Genomic DNA, 21085 nt, shown 5'->3' with positions numbered 1-21085 from the left:
AGTTGGAGGGAATTTACAGTTTGGGAAGACCTGCACATTCCAGCTTTGATTGAGTTAGCTGGCTAAAAGCAGCTGTATAGCCACAGCAGTGTAGATGGTAGTATGAGCTAGCTGCTTGAGTACTTAACTAGGGTTTCAGCATGTGCTCAGGTGGAGGGTGACTAACCTGTGCCACTGCCTGCAGCTACACTGCTACTTTCTGCTCATTAGCTTGATCAATGTGATAGCATGCATGTCTCCCAGAGCTGGAAATTTCACCTGCAGCTGCAGTGTAGACATACCCCAACTTTGAGTGTAAGAGGCAAATTGGTTGAAACTATACTAAAGAACAATCATCAGACACACAGATGGACACAATATGTTGGGCAATAGTCAACATGACTTTTGGAAAGGGAAATCATGCCTCACCACTCTATTAGAATTCTTTAGTGTGTCAGCAAGCATGTGGACAAGGGAATATAATGTACTTAAACTTTTAAAAAAAGAAAAGGAGGACTTGTCGCACCTTAGAGACTAACCAATTTATTAGAGCATGAGCTTTCGTGAGCTACAGCTCACTTCATCAGATGCATACTGTGGAAAGTGTAGAAGATCTTTTTATACACACAAAGCATGAAAAAAATACCTCCCCCCACCCCACTCTCCTGCTGGCAATAGCTTATCTAAAGTGATACTCTCCTTACAATGTGTATGATAATCAAGGTGGGCCATTTCCACCACAAATCCAGGGTTTAACAAGAACATCTGGGGGGGGGTAGGAAAAAACAAGGGGAAATAAGTACCTACATGCCTCCAGCTTTCACACTGACCACACCACACGATCCATCGTCTACAGCCAAGCTCTGCGATACAACCGCATTTGCTCCAACCCCTCAGACAGAGACAAACACCTACAAGATCTCTATCAAGCATTCTTACAACTACAGTACCCACCTGCGGAAGTGAAGAAACGGATTGATAGAGCCAGAAGAGTTCCTAGAAGTCACCTCCTACAGGACAGGCCTAACAAAGAAAATAACAGAACGCCACTAGCCGTCACCTTCAGCCCCCAACTAAAACCCCTCCAACGCATTATTAAGGATCTACAATCTATCCTGAAGGATGACCCAACACTCTCACAAATCTTGGGAGACAGGCCAGTCCTTGCCTACAGACAGTCCCCCAACCTGAAGCAAATAGTCACCAGCAACCACATACCACACAACAGAACCACTAACCCAGGAACCTATCCTTGCAACAAAGCCCGTTGCCAACTGTGCCCACATATCTATTCAGGGGACACCATCACAGGGCCTAACAACATCAGCCACACTATCAGAGGCTTGTTCACCTGCACATCCACCAATGTGATATATGCCATCATGTGCCAGCAATGCCCCTCTGCCATGTACATTGGTCAAACTGGACAGTCTCTACGTAAAAGAATAAATGGACACAAATCAGATGTCAAGAATTATAACATTCATAAACCAGTCGGAGAACACTTCAATCTCTCTGGTCACGCGATTACAGACATGAAAGTTGCCATATTACAACAAAAAAACTTCAAATCCAGACTCCAGCGAGAAACTGTTGAATTGGAATTCATTTGCAAATTGGATACAATTAATTTAGGCTTGAATAGAGACTGGGAGTGGCTAAGTCATTATGCAAGGTAACCTATTTCTCCTTGTTTTTTGCTTCCCCCCCCCCCCCCGCCTCCTCAGACGTTCTTGTTAAACCCTGGATTTGTGCTGGAAATGGCCCACCTTGATTATCATACACATTGTAAGGAGAGTGGTCACTTTAGATAAGCTATTACCAGCAGGAGAGTGGGGTGGGGGGAGGTATTTTTTCATGCTTTGTGTGTATAAAAAGATCTTCTACACTTTCCACAGTATGCATCCGATGAAGTGAGCTGTAGCTCACGAAAGCTTATGTTCAAATAAATTGGTTAGTCTCTAAGGTGCCACAAGTACTCCTTTTCTTTTTGCAAATACAGACTAACACGGCTGTTACTCTGAAACCTGTCATTAAACTTTTAATAAATCTTTAACATGGTCCCTCACCAAACCCTCTTGAGCAAAGTTGACAGTCATGGGATAAGAGGGAAGGTTGTCTCATGGCTCAATAACTGGTTAAAACAAATGGTAGGAATAAATGGTCTTTTTCACAATGGAGAGAGGTGAGCAGTGGCATCTATCCAGTATCTGCACTGGGACCTGTGCTGTTCAACATATTAATAAATAATCTAGAAAAGAAGATGAATAAGGAAATAGCTAAATCCAAAGCTGACTGAAGAGTTACAAAGGCATCTCGCTAAACTCAGTGACTGGGCAACAAAAGAACAGATGAAATTCAGTGTCTATAAGTACAAATTAATATATGTTGGGAAAAAATAATCCCAGCTATGCATACAAAATGATGGGTTCTAAATTAGGTGTTACCCCTCAAGAAAGAGATATTTTCAGAGAAGTATCTGCAACTATCTGCTCAATATGAACCCACAGTCACAAAATTTAACAAGAACATTAGGAACCATTAGAAAAGGCATAGTTGATAAAACAGATGTCATAATGTTGTGACATTACCCAGGGTACAATCTGGATTGTTGGACAGCTGTGTCCCCTCAGTTCTCCAAACTGGGGTGCCTTTTACACTGCTTTTCTCCTCACTGGCTCACACAGCCTTCAGCGGCTCACACAGCCTTCAGCATGTAAATTAGCCCCCAGGTATACTGCAAGAGTGTTTCAGCCTGCCACCCATGAATTATTCTGGAGAGCGACACCAGCAAATTCCCAGCCCCGGACTTGTCCCCAGAAATGTGTCTTGTACTGTCCAGTAACCTCATGGACAATACAAGCTCATAGAAAGTATGTCACTTCATTAGTAGAAAATCATATGTGCAAACCCTGTTATCCCAAATGAAGTTTCCCAAACACTTCAGCCCAAACACACTGGCTTAGATAAAACAATAAAACAATTTTGTTGACAGGAATTGTTGACAGGAATTGTTGATGCCGTGCATAGAGATGAGGGGAGAGAGGTGAGGTGATTTGGGGCTTCTGTTTCTCATTTTTATATCTTTTCCTCCTCTTTGAGAATCCACTCCAGATGGGGTTCAGCCAGCCAGTCTGTTTACTTGGGAACTGCCAGCTGTTCCATTGCCAAGATGTACATTTCTTGCTCACACTCTTCTTCTTTCCAAAGAGTGACCATTTAACTAGCTGAGAGTTCATTTTATTTTGTTGACATTTGGCTGAGGTGTTTGTTTGCCTTTTTGTCTTTGAGAAAGTGGTCTGTGCCTGCTTTTCTATTGTATGACATTGCTGAGACACGCTCCAAGTTTAGAATCCTATAACTTTACATGCACTGTTGCTACGCTCATTTTACCAGGATAGTAATGATCAGCAAACTGAGTTTTCAAATGCTACCTCACTAGTCATACTTGTACAAGATCTATTATAGTTTTGTAAAAAGGATGAACATGAGGGTACAGACTGTCTCAAATGCTACTATATAAATCCATATTATTCCCACATCTTGAATACTTCATGCAGTTCTGGTCACCCCATTTCAAAAAAGGTATATTGGAAAATGTACAAAGAAGGGCAACAAAAATTATTGAGAGTATGGAACAGGCTCCATCTGAGGAGAGATTAATAAGACTGGGACCGTTCAGCTTAGAAAAGAGACAATTAAGGGGGATATGACAAAGGTCTATAATAACATGAATGTTGTGAATTGGGATGTGTTGTTTATCCCTTCACACAATGCAAGAACTAGAGGTCACCCAATGAAATTAATAGGCAGCATGTTTAAAACAAAATGAAGTATTTCTTCACGCAACACACAGTCCACCTATAAAATTCATTGCCATAGGAATTTTTGAAGGCCAAAAGTATAACTGAGTTCAGAAAAGAATTAGATAAGTTCACAGAATATAGGTCCACCAATAGCTATTAACCATGATGGTCAGGAATGCATCCCCATGCACTGGATGTTGCTATACCTCCAACTGCTAGAAACTGGGAATGGATGACAAGGGATAGAACACTCAAAATTGCCCTGTTTTGTTCATTCCCTGTAAGCATCTGGAATTAGCCACTGTCAGAAACAGGATATTGGGTTAGATGGACTATTGGTCTCAGCCACTATGGATGCCCATATAAGTTAATGCCAAAGACCAGAAGGAAGGAAGTTCTTTCTGTAGGTAAGAATGATCATGTGGATATCTTGGCTTGTGTTCTTGGATCTTCCACAGATTTCCTGTGTGGCATTGGGCAAGTCATATAGGACCTGATCCTGATCTTGATGACATTGAAGTCCATGGAAATTTTACCGTTTACTTAAATAGAAGCAGCATCAGGACCTTAAACTTCCTAAGCCTCAGTTTCCTCATCTGTAACACTGATATCCTTTTAGCAGCCTGACACAGGAGTTTTGAGCATGCCAGATACCTTATTTGTAAAGTGCTTTGAGATCCTTGGATGAACAGGTCTCTAAAAACGATTAATGCAAAGAATTATTGTAGCTTTTATGTTGCTGCTTCCACTGAAGTAAAAATTGAACTGGAACTCCTCAACAGATTTGTAAATCCTCCTATTCTTTTGTCACACACAAGTCGGGTTGCCAATCCTTCAGGATTGCCCTGGACTCTAATTAAATGTTATGCCATGTGATGAAACCTCCAGGAATCCATCCAACCGAAATTGGCAACGCTACATGCAGGTAAAACTGAAAGCATATGTGCTGTCTCTGTGGGTGCTCTGGGGCTGGAGCACCCATGAAAAATAATAGTGGGTGCTCAGCACCCACTGGCAGCCCTGCGGATCAGTTCCTCCTCCTTTTCCCCAGCACCACCTGCCAGTGAACTTCGCCAATCAGCTCCTTTCCCGCTCCTCCAGTAACTTCTGCTCACTGAGATCAGCTGTTCAGCGACATGCAGGAGGCGCTGGTGGGGTAGGGGCAGAGCGAGGGCAAGGGTGTGCTCGGGGTAGGGGTGGGGTCTTGGGGGAGAGGGGTGGAGTGGGGGTCAAGTCCCCCCCCCAGGGAAGTGAGGAAGCTGGTGCCTGTGGCTGGAAGTATTTCAAAGTTTCATAAGCATAAAACATTATATTTTTATCATCATTTTCATGTTTGTGAAAGATGTCCTAGTATTTTGACTTTCCTTTCACTCCAAAATTCTTTGCTTAAAATCCCTAGTGAGAAGAAAGGGGAAAAGAAGGTAGTCCTCACCCCCTACAAACAGAAAATAAAACTCTAAGACAAAACCATAGCAGTTTTATCAAATTAAACACAAAATGATTACTATGCAACATCCTTCATAAGCATATTCAGTTCTCAAACATAAATAGACACCATGGACAAAATGGATTGCTTGCAATTGTATAAATAAAACACACAAACATGCTAACTCAGTTCAATCAACTTGCTAATTAAGCCTTTCCTCTCTCTTTTTTTTTTTTTTTTTAAACCTATCTGTGGATACTAATATCTCTGCTAATTTATTTGCTTTTACAGCCACTAATGTATTTTAAAGGTTTCAGGGCAACATAAGCGTTCAATTTTTAATTTTTTTTAAAGATAAAATCCACTTTTGGCCTTTTTTATTGTCTTGTATTTTATTTTTGACAACTCTGTTCAGCCATAATGGCAGACGTGATGATGAATCGCTCTGAAAGACATGTGGTGTCAGAGTGACAAGGCTCTTGTAGGAGGCACATATCATTGTGGTAGGAGCACTAAAGTTTAGCAAAGACAACTTAAAATCACTCCATAGGTGACCCAGAATAGAGAAAATTATTTCATAGTCAAACCTCAAATTCACCACAACAGTACAAAACTAGTGAGTATATCATGTGGTGGATGTAAATGTGGCGTGCATTGTTTCTAAACATGTATGTGCTTTTTAGTATGGGACTATCAAATATGAATGTTCATTTTTTTTTAAATTAAAGCAGAAATTGAAATGGGAGAGTTTCAATTACCCTTTGAGAAATGAGATAACATTGGGTCCCATCATAAATGGACCAAATAACAGTCTGTGTGGTAGTGTTTGGTACATTTATTTATAAACAAAGTACCAAACAATCCCCTCCCACGCTACTACCACTTTGACGAGAATAATGAGCTGTGATCTTGATGTAGCTGTTTTCAGGACTGAGTCTTTTAATTGCTGGGAACAGCTTAAGTCACTTTTCTAGCTTTCCCCTAAGGAGCAAAGAAACTTTTAGCTTTGTGGAATCTCTGAAAATATTGTTGGCCGTATTAGAGACCCCCATTTACAACTAAAACCACTCAGAAAGAAATAGTAACTCACTGTCATTTATAACGTTGTATTTTAGACTGGCTTTCTTCACATGCCTTCTGTGTTTCTTTTGTTTTCATCACTCACTTGAGTTTGCTTTCCTCCTACAATACATACACATTTGTCATCTCCTCTATCACAAACGCATATCGTTTTGTTTTAAATGGACTGTGACACAGTTAGCAAATCAATAAAATCCCTGCAGGCTCATCATTTCTCAGGAAGCCTGACATTAAAGAAACAAAACAAAAAAACCCTCCACCACTTCCCTAACTAAAGAAAACAAACACAATATAAATTGAATGGCAAGGTATTATTTTTACTTGATAAAACTATAAATCTGAAACTTTTTTTCTAAATATCTAATGACTTGTTTAAATAATGAATATCATGACACCGTTGATGTTCAGATATAAGGGATGTGAATAATTTTACGTAAGAAATCTGTGGTTTGACATCTTTGCTTTCCACAATAAGGATTTCTAAAAATGGAGGGCATAAATTCAGTGCAGAATTACAGTTGTGGGCTCTGATAAGACCAAAAAAAAAAAAATCAGCACATTAGGATTCAGGTGCCTAAATCCCAAATGAGGCCCCACTGGGATTCACAAAGCCCTCTCCCAGCTGCCCCTGTAACCTCTAGATGCCTAAACTCCTTTACTGCCTAAATTTTAGCAGTAAACGTTCTCTAAGAACCTCTGTTTTGACCTCTGACCTTGCACACTGCAGTCTCATAGAAAGTGCCCAGACATGTAAGCCCCAGTGCGATGCATGACCCAGGCTCTTTAGCCTGGTGCTTAAAGAACTCATGGGAGATCCAGGATCTAGTACCTCTGCTCCAATGACTTTTTAAAAAAAAATATTTATCCACACTGGAACAGCTTCAACAGGAGAAGATGGAGGGAGCCACACATCAGAATATTCCATTGCCCAGTGGCTAGGGCACTCACTTGAGAGGTGGCAGAGCTCAGTTCAAATCCTTTCCCCCCCTTCAGATGGACTGGAGAGTTGCACCGGGGATCTCCCACATCTCAGGTGAGCACCCTCACCACTGAGCTAAAAATTATGAGGGAGGTCCTGCTGTTGATACTGCTTCTTGGTGAAATGGCATAGGCACATAACACCAAGAGGATTTGCAGTTGAGAATCCTAAGCAGGAGATGCCTCCCTGCAGCCTGGATTTAGGTGTATATCTCTGAGAGTGTCAGGAGTTACCACATATCAGCCAACTTGAGCATGGCATCTCCCATTGGTTGTGTTAGCTGAGGAACCTCCTAGCATGCTGGCTTCTGTGAATCCTACTCTATGGTGTCTGTCTGTCTGTCCACATTCATTGTATAGGGAGCGAGATGCTGTACTCGGGCTTTCTGATTCCCAGTGATTTTTTTTTTAGGGGTTCAAAAGTTAAGTGTGGTGACACTAAGCATCACCATACTGAAATTTCTTTGTTAATCTAGCCCTTACTGTTTGTTCCTTAAGGTGCTATGAAATACTTTGGATTATCATATGCTATACTTAGATCTGCCTTTTCTCTGTTCTCCTTTAATCTTTATTTATATTGACCTCATTTAAGTTTCAGATGTATTATAAGCATTCATTTGATAGTCCAGAAAGGGATACAAATGGCTAGCACGCTTTGAAAAAATATGATATTATGGAGCCTACAAGTTCATTAAACTTTATTCTTATTGAACTCAATGTGAGGTAGAAAGCATCTCCTACAAGTTGCCAATTTCTTCTTTACTCCCACTGAAGCTATTTTATACATGTTATGATAAGGACCCAGTATAGTGCAGTGATGGACATAAACTACTGAAACACTAAATTATCATAAACAGAACCACACTCTCGCCTTCCTTTCTGCAATCAGAGTACCGGAACGAACAAATCTAGGTTAATAGCCATCTGGGGGATGGTTCCTAAATGTTAGCAGAAAACCTCCCAAAAGAGCTGAGTTTCCCCGTCAGGTCTGGTTGATATAATGTTTGGGATCAAATTGATCTCTAAAAGCAGTTTCCATAATATATTGCCTTCTACTCAGAAAGCTTTGTCCCCAAGGAATGAACAACAGATTGTCCATCCTCAGAAGTAACAGCTAAAGCATGCCTAATAAACTAAATTGTTTCAGCTAACTACTGAAACAATTAATCCCCAATTTAGCTTTTTCTAGCCAGTTTAGGGTCTGAATGACCAGGAACTTCAATTGAACCCAGAATTAGATTGGCAGTCAATACTGAATGTGAAATATTCTCATAGTACATTCATGTTGGTCTGCCCTGAATAGGATATAGGCCATTCTTTGTGAGCCAGCTGAAGTTTGTAGGTGGTGGTCAGGGTCAGCTCCACGTACAGTAGAGCAAGTTGGAATCTCATCGTTTGGTGACAAAAACATGGATACTAGTGTTCCAAAACTCTTTGTGGCAGGGACTGAGACCTCCAAGTGCTTCTGTAACACATAGTAAATAATATTATTGAGATAACATCTTTTGGCCAGCCCAGGATGCAGGGGGTGGGGTGAGAGACATTTCTAATAAATGCTGCTTTCTTGAGAATCCATCAACAGAGAGAATTTCAGTAAATCTGCAAGGTTGTATGCTACCCCCAAAGTATAATGACAAATGCTTGTATCTAAGGTTGAGTTGCCATTTCCTCAAAATGTTTCTCCATTGCCTAACAACGTTACTTCTGGATGTCTCAGATGAAAGTTGAACCACTAGGAGAGCAGGATACTGCATTCTCCATGTCTGATAAGAAGGAAATTTAGTCCTTGAAATTTTCTGCATCCTGATGTCAGGGCAGGCAAAATTACCTCCTGATCACACAGATCCTAAACCCTGCATACACGGTGAAATAGTGAGCACAAAAATTTGCACAGAAGAAATTTTTTTGCGCACACGGCCTGTCAAAAATTAGAGGGAACATTGCTCATGATTCATAGGTTTTAGCAGTCTCCCATATAAGTTGAGCCGGAGAGGTGGCCAAATAGAATTCTAGGGACTCCACATGGGAGTGCCATTGAGAAATATGAGCAAATGCTTAATCACATCCCTATGTGATCTCAGTTAATGTATCTTAGAGCAGCTCACCGACCTGTACAATATCCCTGTCATGGCTGATTCCCCACTCTGGCACTTTAAGTGCCGAAGGTGGGGGCCTGGAAGAATTCTAAAAATTAATATTGGCCACTTCAGGCTGGTATTAAACTCCCAAAGTTACAGCTTTTCTCTGACCTTGGATGAGTAGATGCTGCTACGACCCAAGAGCAAACCCCTCCCTGCCCTTTTGAGAACTCGGGAAAGAGCATTTGGGAATTCCTTCCTTTGGGGTACCCTCAAGCTCCTTGCCCTCCAGGGAAGAGCTGAGAAAGAAAACAAAGGAAATCAGCTGTTGCCACCAGCTAATTAAACATGTGCACAAACCCCTTAGGACACAAAAATCCAATAGCGTTCTTTAAAAAGGTAAATTTTATTAAAAACGAACAAATACATTTTAAAAAAGAACAAATATAATAATTAAGCATCAAGAATGTGTTTCTTGAGGTCCACCTTAAAGGTTACAAGCAAAACAAATGCACCTGGGGTTAGCACAGAGGAGTCCACAAGCCAATAAGAAATAAAAGAAATAACCCTAATTGCATCTTCCGAGACATTCCCTGATTTACTTACACATTTTGGGTTCAGATGATTAGTTCTAGGTATGACCTGATTGTTTTCCATACCTGGCTCAAAGCTCTTACAGCATAGCCCCAGCCTGTCCCTGCTCTGTCTCCTCTCCTGAGAGCAACAGAACAGACAAAGGGAAAAAATTGTTCCCCATGTGAAATTTTAGTCTTCCCATTGGCTCTTTTGGTCAGGTGACCACTCCTTCCTTTTACCTGTGGACCTGTTAACCCTTTAGAGGTAAAGCAAGTAGAGAACAGCTACTAACAGGATTTTATAGCTAACTGGCTGGCTGGTTGTCCATAAAAGGGAGCTATGCCCCCTCTTCATTTATCATAATCCCATATGCAAAATAAGTATCAGACTGTCAGTAGATCTAACAGTATTAGTATGATCTCTAACTTGATAGGTGAGATCAGCCATCACCATAATCATGGCTGTACTTGCCATGCTTCATCTAGTTCTGAAGCTTGACCATAAGGGATCTAGGATATTGGAGGAAGATAGAGGCTTCTGAAGTTGGTCTGTCACCAGATTCTCAGTTACATTCCCTAAAAAGAAAAGGAGTACTTGTGGCACCTTAGAGACTAACCAATTTATTTGAGCATGAGCTTTCGTGAGCTACAGCTCACTTCATCGGATGCATGCCGTGGAAACTGCAGCAGACTTTATTTATACACAGAGAATATGAAAAAATACCTCCTCCCACCCCACTGTTCTGCTGGTAATAGCTTATCTAAAGTGATCATCAGGTGGGCCTATTCTATCAACATAGAATAATAAACATAAGTACAGCTAAAAGCTGTAACTACAAAAGTAATAAATGATAGACAAATAGCTAAAATAATTTGCAGAAGGTGGAAATTGGCCTGTGTTATAAGGCTTAAAGCCTCTCTCTTCAGTTGTCAATGTTTTCTAGTCCAAACTATGGTTCATATCCTATGAGTCAGCTCCCAGAAATAAGCAGTGGAGAAACTGTAGGTTGAAAGGAGATGTGAGCGTACGAGTATCCAGAAAACAGATGCATACAGCTAGGTCAAGGCAAACACTGAGATTAATTTTAGTGCTGCACCTCTGATGTTGGGATATTTATCCTTTGGTACATGTTTCCAGAAATTAAGGGTCCCTTCTGTCTTCTGAACAGATTTCAAATCTGTCATCCTCCAAAAGTTCTATTATTTGCGTCTGAGACATTGCTTCGTCCGTGACTAAAAGGGCTTCAGACAATCTGCTTCAGCGCTAAAAGGGTCAATCAGAAATCTGATTTGAGTTCTTTTCTCTGCAAATCTTGGAATCTTTCCTCAAAGCTGCCCTTAAGATCTTTAATCATGCTCGCATACCTAATTGTGCTCTGTTTTAGGGGTTCTGCTGCATCATCTTTTGATCTGGCTTGAAGTAGGACATTGAGAGAAAGTGTGACAGCTCTCCCTCAAGCATTTGTCTGTGAAACAACTGCAGTTTGTTCATGAACACAAATATGCATTGCCCTAGATCAGACAGCAACTGGAATTTTCCTTGTAAATCCATATTTAGTTTATCCAAATGCAGCAGCATGTCGGCAAGAAATGCCAAGTCTAGAACCATCCAGGAACTGCAAGCTCAGGGTGTATTCTGTGCATCTCCTCCATAAACAATTTTACTGGTTCGAGGAGCTCGAAAAAAATGGGAAATAACTTTACCTCTCGAGAGCTATTGAACTGCACAGTGAAATGGCAAATTGGCAGGGGAGTAGTCTTCATCCAGTTCTTGAATTAGAATTTGAAATTGTCTGTGAGTGCATTTGAGATAATTAATTTCACAATGTGAAAGACAAGTTTCATGACGTGATCAAATTTGAGATTTTTTAGATACTGGTTGCTCTCAATGAACACCACAGTGAAATGTCCAAAATTCAGGAAAGCTCTCGTCAGACTTACAAAGCACTACTAATCCCTTTGCAGATCCCCACATGGAGAGAGCCCTGTCCATTGCAATGGTAGTGAGCTTCTGTAAAGGCAAGTGCCTTTTTGCAACTACCAACATCAACGCCTCCTTTAGATCTCGATATCGTATCACTAAAGGACAGAACTCATGGATGAGGAGTTCTTCCCTTACAAGACGGTAGTCAGATACAGTGTGGACAAATACTGCTAAGGTTTATCCTGCCATGGCATGACTCATCCAAAGCGATGGTCAAATATTCACACTGCTGAAGTTGTGAGTGCAGTTGTGATTGGATGTCACTGTTCAGGTCAGAGATTCTGCCTTCTATTGTGTGGCATGAAAGCTGCAGGCAAGAAATTTTATTCTGTAGATTCTCATTCTCTGGTGAGAGGATTGAAATATCAGTGAGGCATGTTTTTATAAGCTCTCCTTCAGAGTAGGGCGTTTTCCGCATGGGCTATGTGCTAGGCCACATAATAGGAGGCTAATGTTAGTCTGTGATGGGTTGGCAAATCTGGTGAAGAACTGCGCTTCTACATATGTTTGTTTGTTCAAAGTTTTCAGTTTTAAAGTGCAGAGTTCAGAAACTTGTGGGAACTCTTAATCCATATGTGCATGGCTAGAAGCTAAATGATACTGCAAGTTTGAAGATTTGAACTGAGAGATACAAGTCTGGCAAAGAAGACACATGGCCTTACCATTATGTTCAACAAAGTACTTATTCTCCCACTCCTGTTGGAAGCCTGGATTTTCATCTGTGTAATTTTCTTTTCTGTTTGCACTTGCCTTCCATTGTTAGCGTAAGAAAAAGATTAAAAATTTCCACACCAGCTAGTCCCCACATCCCTTATTCAAGGAGACACTGGTGCCAGCCAGGGGGTGCTGGACCCTGGCTCTGTCCCAAACCCTGCCCCCCCATTCAACCCCTTTCCCCAAGTCCCCATTCCCACCTCCACCCCACCTCTTCCCTCCCCCAAGTAAGCTGTGTCCTCACTCCACCCCCCAAGCCTCCTGCATGTCGCAAAACAGCTGATTGTGGTGGGCGGACGGCACAGGGAGGGAGAGGTGAGGCTGCATATGGCATCCTCGTTCCTTCACCCTTCCCCATCAGAGCCTCCTGAACACTGCGAAACAGCTGATCGCAGGAGGTATGGGAGAGGGAGGAGGAGGTGGTGCTGATTTGGGGGGCTGGTGGTGGTGCTGAGCACCCACCATTTTTTACCCCCAGAGTCCTCATCTAGCAGGAACTGCATATTATTTTCTGAAGAGCCGCATGTGGCTCCGGAGTCACAGGTTGGCCACCCCTGGATTAGAAGGTATAAAGTAGGAATAGACTGGGAGGCAATCTAGGAACCTCAAAGGGAGAAATACAACAAGGATGCTTGGGCTCCAATAGGGTGTACTACATTATTTGAAAAATCAATTTATTTAGGGTTAGGGCTCCAATTAAAGATGATTGGTTTGCTAATCCCTAAGTAAAACCTTGATAAAATAATTATGGTTTAAACGATTAAGATAATTAAAAACATTGTCTATGGCTGACAAAATCCTTAATTCACTTCACTATGCCTAGTAATGCAGTACATAAGGCAAATATCACCCCACTCTTCTGGATATTTGCATAAAGAGTTGGTTAAGAATTAAAGAGTTGCTTCACAAAAGCTCTGATTTCATTTTTGGTCACTTGTACAGTAAAATAGGATTTACATGACATCTTTCCATTCCTTTAAGACTTACAATGATATAAAGAAGAATCTGTCTCTAGAAGCTGTTTGTGTACCGTCCCATACAGAAAAATCAAATAGTAAAATAAATGTTAAGTGTGCCTTCGTTCCAATTTTATGCTCTATTCACACCTATTCATTATCACCATTTTGATTTAAGTAGGAGTTCCCTTCTTTTTCCAACTGAATACTCAATTACGATAAATAAAATACCAGAGAGAGAGAGAGAAAGGGTTCACATTTTTTAGTTTTTAAAAGGGCAGAGGGAAGAAAAGGATTAAAAAGGAAGGAAATAAACAGTCAGTTTGCCACTCTAGGCCAACGGGGGCTGTGGGAAGCAGCATGGGCTGAGGGATGTGCTGGCCACCCTTCCTGCAGCCCCTATTGGCCTGGAGCGGCAAACCGCAGCCAGTGGGAGCCGCGATCGGCCGAACCTGCAGACGCGGCAGGTAAACAAACCGGCCCAGCCCGCCAGGGGCTTTCCCTGAACAAGCAGTGGCCCTAGTTTGAGAACCACTGACTTAGAGGATGACAAACTACTACTTCCATCAGTTACTCCATTAGCTAAAGTGAATCTGCAAGTTCCAGCCTTGCTGATGACCCATGTGGGTGTTAATATGGAATTTCTATTTTTTCAGTTTGCTTATTTAAAAAAAAGTTACACACAAAAGAAATCTTCATTAAAAGATTATTAAGGTTGCACAGTAAAGCACTGAAAAGTTAAGAAATGTGAAAATTAAGGTCGCTTGTGCAACCTTAATTTGGCCCCCTCTAAGCATTCTGTCTTTAACTATGGGATTACATAGTATTCCCTTCCCCCCCTCCGCGAGCCTGCCTCATTCGTGCACAGAATGGATGCTGCTCAGTTAATTAGCAGCTATTAAATATTTTTTCCTTCAATATTTGGCTTCATGCCTTATCTATTACTCACTATTCAAACCCTGTGTTGTAGATAGAACTATTAAGTTCTTCCTGGGCTTTTCTGTTGTGCTCATCGCTATAGTATCTGAGTGCTTCACAAATATTAATGAATTTATTTTTACAACACCCTTATGAGCTGAGTTTATTTTCCCTGTTTTGCATATGGGAACTGAGACAGAAATTAAGGTCAAAAGTATCCAGTCCTTTTGGGTGCCCACTATGAGACTTCTAGGAACTGATAAAGCACCTAGCTTTATAGAGCACTTAATATGTTCAGGCACAGCTCCCATTTATTTCAGCTGCAGCTGTGAATGATCAGTAAATCAGACCCAAGGTTCTGAAGTCTGATCCTCACAAAGTGAGGAATACACAATTAATGATGACCCATGAGAACTTTGGTTTAATTGACTTGACTGACAGCACACAGGAACTCTGTGGCAGAGGAATCCATTTCTCAAGGTTAGTAGTCAACTGCCATAACCATGAGACCATCCTCTCTCTCCCTGCAATCATGAGCCTGAGTTACTGCTCATTTTCCAACTTCCGCAACAAATGAGGTACGGGTGCCACAGATTATGTTTTTTGTTTTGTTCTTTCTTCCTTTAATTGAATAACCTAATTCATCCTCAGATTAGGTCTCACCTGTGCACTGAGTTAGGCAGGGATCCTGGGGGGCAGGGAAAATAGTATGTGACTGAAGGCTGAATCAGAATACATATAGGACCCCATAATTCTGGAAATTCCTAACCTGAGTGCTTAACTTTGCACCTTTAATAATGTTCTTTTAACATTGTGTGTGCTTAAGTAATATATAGTTCTACTGTTCCCAAATCATGCATTGTTGTGGTCCAATCAGCTAGTCCTTTTCCTATATTGTAGAATAGTAAATTTCACAAATGTTTATAATGGATTTTTCAGTGGTTCTCAGTGCCAGCCTAACTCTGCCCCTAATGGTAAAAACATCAGCCAACACTGACTTCATTGTAATCCCACTATGTGTATTGTAAACACTACTTGATCCCCATTAGCCTTATCAATGGCAGTACCAACTTTTTCACCATTTGTACAAAATATCGATACTTCTTTATAAAATCTTGATCCTTGAGTCTCTTCTCTCCTTCCATAACTCTCCCCTCAAAAAGAAAAGGAGGACTTGTGGTACCTTAGAGACTAACAAATATATTTGAGAATAAGCTTTTGTGAGCTATAGCTCACTTCATTGGATGCATGCAGTGGAAAATACAGTGGGGAGATTTATATACATAGAGAACATGAAACAATGGGTGTTACCCTACACACTGTAACAAAAGTGATCAACACCCATTGTTTCATGTTCTCTATGTATATACATCTCCCCACTGTATTTTCCACTGCATGCATCCGATGAAGTGAGCTATAGCTCACGAAAGCTTATTCTCAAATATATTTGTTAGTCTACGGTGCCACAAATACTCCTTTTCTTTTTGCAGATACAGACTAACACGGCTACTATAAAATCTCCCCTCAAAATTGTTTTTTTTATTTTTGTTTTTAAGAGGCAAACCAAGTGGAAGTCAATTTTGTGAAAGATGGAATTTTTCCTATAGTGTGAGATCCTGGATGCCATTTTTTAATCTCTAAGCAATTCTGAATGTCTGTTATAAACCCTTCAAGGAACCTCATTAAGGGTTAGATGCTTTCCCTTTTACTTTAGGGGCTCTGCTATACACTAACAAAATAATCAAACATCAAACAAAAACAAATCTTCTGATAATCCTTCTCTCACAATATGAATCACAGATCTTATCCCCCAAGCTGTGCCAATAACTGGACTGTGACCAGCAGGGAGTTTTCTATTATGGCACCCTGAAGGAAGAAAGCAAGCAGTTGACTATTCTCTTTCTGAAGTTTAAGAACCCTATTAGCCTGATCAATACCTTTTGTCCCCTTCTTAAATTGTTTGATGTGCCTTTCATATGTTCTGTCTTTTTTTTTTTTTTTTAATAAAAATGATGTCTTGAGATCTATTGCTCATTGTCAGTACAGGGCTGCACCAATCTTGGGAATGTAACTAAAATAAAGAAAAAGTTTGACTTTAATTTAAAAGGCAGATACTTTAGGAGGTGGGTTGATAAAAAATACAAAAATGACTGTACATAAGCAAGTTATTTTTCATTTTTAATAGGATTTCAATTCTGGTTATGCTGCTGGAACTATGCTATCTTTAGAGCAAATAAAAATAGAGTTCAGTACTAAAGGATAAAAAGTAATACAAAGCAAGAAAACATCAAAAATTATGCAGCCTTTAAAACATGCAGAAGTGTTTGAGGGAAATAAATTTACAAACTGGGGGCTAGACTGTGATAACTGTACTCATGTTTGGTTGTACCTTACTCCGCAAATAGCCCCATTAACTTCAGTAGGAGATCATATGGAGCAAGTTTTAGTTATGGTCAATAATGAGACCCAATCTGGTGCATAAAAAACAGCAACCTGATTTTTTTTCCCCCAGGTACAGTTTCAGACTCTTTTTCCCCTTCAGAGATCATCCTCAACTCCAAATGAAGTCAGTAGAAAGCTGTGAATGTTCAGGGCCTTTGTAAATCTGACCAAAGGATTTTCCTCTTTGAGACTTTTTCCATGAGTGAAAAATGGAAACATTAGAGGAAATGTGAGAACTTAAACATAGACTATCAGGGTTGGAAAGGACCTCAGGAGGTCATCTGGTCCAACCCCCTGCTCAAAGCAGGACCAATCCCCAATTTTTGCCCCAGATCCCTAAATGGACCTCTCAAGGATTGAGCTCACAACCTTGGGTTTAGCAGGCCAATGCTCAAACCACTGAGCTATCCCTCCCCCTTACCTTTGTTCATATAACTTTAGAGGTATTTTTATAAATGTGCAAAAACATCTGTCAAAACGCTCCATAAACTAACATCTCTAAATTAGCTGAAATTTGAAGACCAGGAAAATCATTTGGTGATTGAAAGTACAACTATAAGCATTTGTTGTTGTTTTTCTGATTAACTATTTTTTTTAGTCTTAAAACAATTTCCTTAATGGTGATTTTTTTTTATCTATATGTATGTTTAGGAAACTTGGCAGTTACCGTTTTCTTGTTTTATGATATATAATTAGCCATATATATTTAACTCTTGGTCTTCTCTGTTCTCTCCACCTCCAAAGAAATATCAGGAATTAAGTATGGTCTATTTTTGGTTGGGTTGAGGATAGGTGTTTCAGGAGATGTTGCGAGATCAAACCTTGTATCTGAAAATATGAAGTTGCTTAATCTTGAACATTCCCAAATGTTAATTAGCCCTGGAGTTGAATGCTAGCAAATCAGAATTTGAGAAGTTGACTAAAAATCCATTATCTACTCTGCAACTGTGTGATGTCATAATTTCCACTAGATCCCCATGTTAAGTATTGAATGCTGGGATGTCGTTGCCTTCACAATGCCTTCCAGGCAGCTTGAGCAGTTCCAGCTGTTCAGTGCTTCTGTTCTTGGAGCTCCACTGTTGTCAGCACTAGTAGAGAGTGCAGCCTGCTAATTCAGTAGACATGGATGTTACTCATCAAGACCATAGGCATGTTTCAGTGACAAAGGTATTTGACCAGGTTAATTGCCCTCAAGGGACAGTACTAGCATTCCATAGGAGCTACAGATACACTAATATATGAGTGCCCAGTGGCAAGGAGCAACTCAGCAGCGGGAATTTCTGCTGTCCCCCCAGCCACACAAAGGATTAAGGAGAGGTTCCCTAACATTTATAGACTGAGACAAACAACTTACATACCATCTTATGTGTTTCATTACATCTTCTTGTTACCTCCCTGTAGCATTTCACAGACTCACTGCCACAGAGCCTCCTGCTGGTCATCCAGGAATTAGCTCAATTCCAGCACTCAGATTGTCTCTCCTGCCTCAGGCCCCCATGTCCCTCCTGGACCCCAGTACCCTCTTATCTTGGGGTTCTGCCCCAGCAGTACCCCCACACTCTGGGTCTCCCCTCCCAGGGGAGCCCCCAACCCTCTATACCCACCTTGCCTCAGTGGCTACTGCCAGTCATCATCTGGCCCCCATCCTCTGGGGCAGACTGCAGTCTGTAATAGCTACTCATCACTGGCAAGGGGGTAGGACCAGCTGCCCCAGCCTATACCTCTTCAGCCGGTACCTCTTTAGGCCTTAAACAAGGCCTCAGACTGGGGAGTTGCCAGGCTGGCGCTCCCCAGATCCTCTTGCCTTTCCCCAGCACCACTCTGCATCAGGTACCCTCTGTTCCCAGGCAGCTAGGCCCTTCCTACTCCAAGGCTGGAGAGAAACTGACCCAGCTCCTCCCTTAGCCCTTTTATCAGGGCCTGCTGGGGTCTGATTAGGTGTGGCCACTTCCCCAGTCAGCCTACCTTTTCTCCCAGGAGTCGGGTATCTGCCCCACTACTCTTATTACTTACATAAATGAGATCTTTTCTCCCCCTTCCCCCCCCCCCAAAAAAAAAAATCCACCATGGTGACCAGGATAAGAAAGAGAGCCTGGAACACTGGGCCTAGTGCAAGACCTGAGGCCCGAACCATAGTCAGCAAAGTCAGGCCATGCCGTGAACCAAGGTCAGACCAGTAGTGGGGGTATCTGCCCCACTACTCTCCCTTTGTGTCTTGCTCCAGATGACTAGGGAAAAATATCCCTGTTCATCACTTCTGTCAAACCCTCTTATCTTGTGTATCTTGTCTTGTCTTATCTTGTGTACCCATGCTAACCTTTTGAAGTGTGTTCACACACATACCCAGTGTCTGTTGCTTCTTAGGAGTGCCTGTGTTTGAGCAACACTAGCAGTGCCCTTGTCAAGTTCATGTATCAGACAGTGAACTTGTAAGTATCTGCTTTAATACATGGTCTGACCTTGGTTCACGACGTGGCCTGACTTTGCTGACTATGGTTCAGGCCTCAGGTCTTGCACTAGGCCCAGTGTTCCAGGCTCTCTTTCTCTCCTACATCCTGGTCACCATGGTGGATTTTTTTGGGGGGGAAGAAAAGATCTCATTTATGTAAGTAATAAGTTACAAGTATTTCTTTAAATGTGCATCACTTTGCATTTGTCAACATTGACCTTTGTTTTCCATGGTGCTGCCCATTTGCCCAACTTTAAGACCCTCACAATCTTCTCTAGATTTTACTAACCTACATGTCATCTGCAAATTTTGCCACCTCACCGTTCTTACCATCCTTTTCAAATCATCTAATAAATGTATTAAACTGTTTAACCTTTTCCCATTCTCTATTTTAACCAATGTCTGTTCCATGATAGTTTTTACCCCTCATCCCATGACTGCATAGTTTTCTTAATAGGTTCTTGTGAATTGGTTGTGAAGAGATCTGTGAAAGTCTCAATCGTGGTTCTGCCTTGCCGACAATCAAGACCAGTGAGGCATGGTTTCCCTTTACAGAAGCTGTGTAAAAGGGTATTGTGAGGTACAGTTTGGCCAAGAAACGCATTCACTAGGTTCAGAAAAAAAAATCACGAGAACGAACACAAATGGAAATAAATTTGACCAAGAAGACTGGTAAACCACCACATTATGTACTGTTTGTATTGAGGTTCATTCATTGAGAAGGGCATCTCTGAGAACTGCAAAGGCTGCCTTGATGGGTTTGGAATTTATTGGAGAGATGGAGAGTATATTCCTGTGCTATACTGCAATAGTTTGTCAGCAGATCCAGCATCTCAGCTGGATCCCCTCCGATTATAAAAGCAAGGGAGGCAGCTTGGAAGATATTCTTTTTGAGGGCATGGAACTTGCTACCCACCTTGGTCTGAAAGAGCCTGAATTTGGTGACTTTCTGGGCATCCCACAAAAGTCTGGTAGGGTTTTTAGACATGGTTGAGGGTATATTTCATGTTCCTAGTAGAGGAGGAAAATATTTTTAAAAAGCACTGAATTCATATCATGTCACAGTAACTTAATCTTGTGCAAATGTAGTACAGCTTTAATATACAATATTGTGGTGTGTATTATTTCTGCTTTTTTATTCACTCCTAAATAATTGTTTGGTGTTGTAGCTAAGGAAAAGGGGACTGAATTCTCCATGCCAGTTCATTGGTTTGCAGTTGGTATGATTTGCCTTGCTGCAGTACAAGCCAAACCTTATGATAGATTTCCACTCTGTACTGCTTGCTTACATCATATGCACCCTTAGATTTTTGAAGTAATGCTCAGAGTTTTAGCCATGTGACTCCTACACACTATTGAAAAATGTCACAGCTTTTTGAAATTTATCTCATGTCGTTCATTTCTGTTAAGGTCTGGTTCTGAAGATGGTGGTGCTGAGTTGCTGAATAGTAATACCTAGAGGTGCCTTTATCTCACTCAGTACTCTGGATTTATTTCTCTCATCTAAACTGAAGAAAAAGATTCCATGGGCTTTTAAGACTAACATTGGAACATATTTTCTTTGACATCCAAAATAGTGTTTTTCTGATTTATTAGTTTCAGTGATGATATTTTATTTCATAGCAAGCTGTGGGATAAATGGAAAAAGAAATGGCATAAAATGCACATGGAAATCTCCCAGATGACAGAATAACAGAGGA

General features: G+C 41.1%; 1 protein-coding gene across 1 annotated transcript in view; it reads left to right on the top strand.

The window, feature by feature from the left end:
• The window catches only part of EYS (eyes shut homolog), a 453978-nt gene that overhangs the window by 333360 nt on the left and 99533 nt on the right, over positions 1–21085 (top strand). The gene's annotated exons all lie outside the window — the stretch shown is intronic.

This window comes from Lepidochelys kempii, chromosome 3 (genome assembly GCF_965140265.1).
Source record: "Lepidochelys kempii isolate rLepKem1 chromosome 3, rLepKem1.hap2, whole genome shotgun sequence".
In the NCBI taxonomy this organism is placed as follows: domain Eukaryota; kingdom Metazoa; phylum Chordata; order Testudines; family Cheloniidae; genus Lepidochelys; species Lepidochelys kempii.
The sequence above is the reverse complement of the archived record's forward strand: the minus strand, read 5'-3'. Positions and strand labels throughout refer to the sequence as shown.